We start from the raw sequence: 6,000 nt of genomic DNA, 5'->3' as shown, positions 1-6,000 counted from the left end.
CTTTATTCCACTGTCACTGATCATTTCACTAGCTGAAAATAATTACAGAAAGTTACTCTCAGGTTGACTAGTTTGCAAGTAAAAACCAGGGAATAAGACAGTGGAGAGGTGCCCTCTTGGAGTCAGAACAAATATCAAACACTGACCTATCAAACACTGACCTCTTGGAGTCAGAACAAATATCAAACACAAACATCAAACTATCCCACAGAAGAAGTCACAACTTTATTGGATTTGTTTATAGAGGAATTTATGCCCCAGAGAGCTGTTGAAATCAATGGCTGTTCAGTTCCGTTGCTCAGTCATGTCCGACTCTTTGCGACCCCATGAATCACAGCACACCAGGCCTCCCTGTCCATCACCAACTCCCGGAGTTTACTCAAATTCATGTCCATAGAGTCGGTGATGCCATCCAGCCATCTCATCCTCTGTCGTCCCCTTCTCCTCCTGCCCCCAATCCCTCCCAGCATCAGAGTCTTTTCCAATGAGTCAACTCTTCACGTAAGGTGGCCAAAGTATGGGAGTTTCAGCTTGAAGAATCCCAATATATTTGATTAAAATACAGTTATTAATGTATCAGAAAGGAGAAACAGACAGCAATGTAACAAGAGTAGGAGACTTCAATAACCCACTTTCAACAACAAATAAATCATCATATTAAAAAATTAATAAGAAAAAAATGGACTTGAATGACAATTTAGATCAAATGGCTCTAATGGACATAAATAGAACATCCAAACGTACACACAGAACATTCTCCAGGATAGACCATATGTTTAGGTCACAAAGCAAGTCTTCAATTTTTACTCTGACCAAAATGGTATGAAACGAGTATAAATAAGAGAGTGAGATTGGTTCAGGGACAGGCAAATAGACACAAACAAGGTCCAGAACCAACGCATTCATACTGGAGTCAGCACTGGAATTCACTTAGGAAATAGTGCAGTTTTTCATAAATCATCCTGTGAGATTTGGTCACAGAGGGAACACTCAACATTGGACCCAGACCACGTAACAAAAGTCAGTGCTATGCAGAATAAATACTTAAATGTGAAGAAGAAAATTTTTTAACTTCCAGTAAAAAAAAAATAGTTTGCTTTTATGAGCTTAGGTGAAGAAGCATTTCTTAACAGGAACACAATGGCAAAAACATTGTAAAATATTGATAAATTGACTTTATTACATGCTTCTTAAAATTATATCAACTTTAAAGGCAGTTTTTGAAATATGTAACAAATTGGGAGAAATCATTTTAATACATAGAACTTATATAGAAAATTGAGATTGAATTTGAATTGAATAAACTCCAAAACCTATAAACTTATTTCTATCTAGATATGTGTCTATTTTTATATTTATAAAAATAATAAGAAATAATATCACTGGAAGGGCTAGATTTAGATTTTAAAAAGGAAATACAGCAGTCTACTACACATGTGAGGATTCACAACCTTACTAGTAATCAGTAAAATGCATTCTGAAACCAGCAAGAGGCACCATTTAATACTCAAGAGATGGACAAAATGAAAAAGTCTGAAAATACCAACTACTGGCAAGAAAGTCCATTATGGTATTAGTTATACACTGGTAGTAGAGGTATAAATTCATGCAGCTAGCAGTTAAATTCAGTAAAGGTATAAATACACATACAAAGCACAGAAATTCTACCCTTACACACCTGGACCAGGAGCCATGCCAGGATGCTCGGAGAGGCAAAGACGATAACAGCAAATGAAAAAAAATTGAAGTAATCAGAATTCTGTTATGGAAAAGGTTCTCAGAAACATTCTCAGAATCTTTTTACCATTTATAGGGATCCTCAGAGCCTTGATATGAAGTCATTCAGATCAAAACACTCAGAGTAGGGGAACACACCAGTGCCTTTCACTGAACTACTTGACACAGTGCAGCTGATCTCCCATGACCGACCCCACAAAGCCAGTCATGTCCTCCATTTTCCCCAAGGGAAATAGGGAGGACTCCCATATTAAGGAGATCTCAACAGTGAAGATAACTAGCAGAGAAACTTATTGTTGCCAGGTTGTATTGGTGACCTCCAGAGTCACCAGCTCATAGGAAGATTGATAAGTAAAGGGAAGAGAGAGATGCTGCCTTTCGGTGTCCAAGTGTCAGAAAGGATTACTAGTCTTAAAATTTAGATATAGGAAATTACTGGAAGAAAGAGGCTACAAAATTTACAAGCTTAGTTGAGAATGCTTCAGCAGAAGTAAGAAAGAACAAACTACAAGAGAGAAAACCCAAGAAAGCTAAAAATGAGCACTTTGTGGTACCAATCTTGTTACAGTGAAAGTGAAAAGTGAAAGTCACTCAGCCATGTCCAACTCTTTGTGATCCCATGGACTATATAGTCCATGGAATTCTCTAGGTCAGCATACTGGAGTGGGTAGCTGTTCCCTTCTCCAGGGGATCTTCCCTGCCCAGGGCTTGAGCCCAGGTCTCCCTCATTGCAGGAGGATTCTTTACCAGCTGAGCCACAAGGGAAGCCCAAGAATACTGGAGTGGGTAGCCTATCCCTTCTCCAGGGGATATTTCAGACCCAGGAATCAAACCGGGGTCTCCTGCATTGCAGGTGGATTCTTTACCGGCTGAGCTACCAGAGAAGCCCAAGCAGTGTCCCTCTGTTTAAAATTCTGTATATCTTTATTCAACACTCGAAAAGAACAGGTATAAGTGTAGGGAGTGAGACAGATTATTTGTCACTGGTAAATTTGTATGTGAAAGTTGCTCAGTCATGTCCAACTCTTTGCGACCCTGTAGATTACTGGGGCCCAGTGCCTGTAGCAATAGGGAGAAGGATGGTTAGGAGTGGCTGCTACCTAACCCAATTCATCCTGGCAACACCACATTTATAAAACAAGAAACTACAATGGTCATCTCTCCAGAAGTTATGGTGCATAGTGAAAGTCGCTCAGTCGTGTCTGACTCTTTGCCACCCAATGGACTATACAGTCCATGGAATTCTCCAGGCCAGAATACTGGAGTGGGTAGCCTTTCCCTTCTCCAGGGGATCTCCCCAACCCAGGGATCGAACCCAGATCTCCCGCATTGCAGGCAGTTTCTTTACCAGCTGAGCCACAAGGGAAGCCCAAGAATACTGGAGTGGGTAACTTATCCCTTCTCCAGCAGATTTTTCCAACCCAGGAATTGAACCCGGCCTCCTGCATTACAAGTGGATTCTTTACCAACTGAGCTATCAGGTAAATTTGTATATCAATGGATAATTCTATTCTTATACTCGAGTTACCACTATACATTGTTCTTGAATCAGTAGCAATGGCTATTTGACTCAAAATACCAGCCATCACATTTAGCAAATCCTGTAGTACAAAGCAAATTAAGGTTGCTTTACCAGATTTACCATTGGGTGGGGTGACGGGAAAGAGGGTGTTGGCTAATTTAATGCAGACCCTGAAGGCTTCACTGTTCCAGAAAATATATTTGTACACTTACGGTCCAACATTTGCACAGAATTTGAGGTTTGGCCTCCAGCAGGAAGCTTTTTCCATGGCCTGGGCCCCAGAACTGGCAGTCAGCCTTGTTCCAATCCCTGTTCAACTGTGAACTTTGTAGATCCTGCCCCCTGGATAATGCAGTCCTCACCATTCAAAACCTGCCTCTGTCAGATACTGAAACAGGGGCCCTCATTCTGCTCGACTGAGAGCTGGACACAGTCCTCACTATTATGCCAATTGCAGATCCTTCTTACTGCAATGGGTTTCCTAAATGCTTTTTTTTTTTCTTTTTGAGACGCTTCTACAATGTTATTACTAATATGTTGGATTCATATACTCAGAAAGTACCCTGTAAAATATAGTCTTAGTGAAAACTGCCTTCACAATTGGGAGCCTTACCCTACATTCCTTTGATTCACTTCCTTATTAATTGTTTCTTATGTTCTTTACATCTTACATGAAGATTGTTGGAGGATTGATCAAAGACTATATCACTATTGAAAACTTACATTGAAAAACCTCGGAGAAACTAATAATCTATTTGACTCTTGTAGGAAGTGAGGAGATATTTGGGAAGTGGATATTAGGCCAGGGATGTGTTTGAAGAGGAAGGATATTGACGTAAATCTTTGCATAAACCACATTTACATGAATTGTGATGTATTATAAAATACTTTCCTTTCTAGCTAATAGGATGAAGAAAGGAAGGCAGCATCATTTGTCTCTGGCAGACTAAAGTGTTCAAAAGGCACACTCAGAGTCATGGTGGTGGGGCAGGGATGAGGGGAAAGAAATTCCATTTACATCTCACTTTAGTGAAATTATTATAAGGAATATTTGAATAAGGAGCGTTATGTAGAATTTCTGTGAAGCTATCTATCCGCACCATCCCCACTGTGTCTATTCTCTTTCTTCTTCTCCCACGGGCATTCATGGTTCCCCTGGAATTGTGGCCATAAATATGTAAATTTCCAACCTTAGTGAGCTCTCAAGCATACTTTTATATCCTTTTGCATATTTTTGGCCTTTTTTTTTTTAATTGAAGTAGAATTCTAGCTGAGCTATTTAAAATCCTAAAAGATATGCTATTAAAGTGCCGCACTCAATATGTCAGCAAATTTGGAAAACTCAGCATTGGCTACAGGACTGGAAAAGGTCAGTTTTCATTCCAATCCCAAAGAAAGGCAATGCCAAAAAATGTCACTGTCACATCAGTGGGTCAAATTCACAGTTGGTTTTATGAGCATATTTGTTTGTTCAGTCACTCAGTAGTGTCTGATTCTTTGCGAACCCACGGACTGCAGCATGACAGGCCTCCCTGTCCTTCACCATCTCCCGGAGCTTGCTCAAACTCATGTCCATTGAGTCTGTGATGCCATCCAATCATCTCGTCTTCTGTCGTCCCCTTCTCCTATTACCTTCCATCTTTCCCAGGTTCGAGGTCTTTCCCAATGACTCGGCACTTCGCTTCAGGTGGCCAAAGTAAATGGGGCTTCAGCTTCAGCATCAGTCCTTCCAATGAATATTCAGGGTTGATTTCCTTTGGGGTTGACTGGTTTGATGTCCTTGCTGCCCAAGGGACTCTCAAGAGTCTTCTCCAACACTACAGTCCTAAACTGTGAACTACAAATACAGTTATTCATATACTTAGCTGTATATATATGAACAAATACAGTTTGGTAAACAGGAGCCTACACCATGAGACCTAATTGGCATATCATGAAACTCACTTAGGACTGAGTGGACATAAAGAAATGAAGTATCCTCAGCGTTTCCAGAAGTAGAAACACTTTAGGATGTTCATATTTACGGTGGTCATTTCTCTACAGGTGTATGGGTGAGAGCCCATTCTTGGTTTAATTTCCAGCACTTGATCGTGACCTACATTATAAGGGTAACACAATACGTGTTCCCTCAGCTGACTGCTAAGCCCGTCTCTTCTCTTTTCACATGGTACACGTTTCTAGGCAGAGAAGCAGAGCACCCTAGAAGGAACACCCATAAGTGCTATCTACATTTCCTCACCCCCAGTCTCCACAATGCTTCTCCTCTAGCCACACTTTGATGACAAACAAACTTTGCAGAAGTTGGGTTTAGCTGAAACCAAAATGAGACATTGAAAATTTGCCTCTCAGGCAAGTTAAGACCATATGGGAGGCAGCATCATTTGTCTCTGGCAGACTTTTTTTTTTTCTTTTTCTTTTAACCATGAAAGACTATAAGAAAAAGTAGTAATAGAAAAAGAAGGACTTCCCTGGTGGTGCAATGGTTAAGAATCTGCCTGTCAACGCAAGGGACATGGGTTTGAATCCTGGTCCAGGAAGATCCCACTTGCAACTAAGCCCAGGGCCACTAAGCCTGCACTCTAGAGCCCGAGTGCCACAACTACAGAGCCCCATGTAACACAACTGTCTGAGCCTGCGTACCTAGAGCCTGTGCTCTGCAACAAGAGAAGCCACCGCCATGAGAAGCCCGCAAGCAGCAACGAAGACCCAGTGCAGCCAATAAATAAGCAATTAATTTAAAA

Source organism: Bos taurus, chromosome 23 (genome assembly GCF_002263795.3).
Source record: "Bos taurus isolate L1 Dominette 01449 registration number 42190680 breed Hereford chromosome 23, ARS-UCD2.0, whole genome shotgun sequence".
Classification (NCBI taxonomy): Eukaryota; Metazoa; Chordata; class Mammalia; order Artiodactyla; family Bovidae; genus Bos; species Bos taurus.
This window is presented reverse-complemented; position numbering follows the sequence as displayed.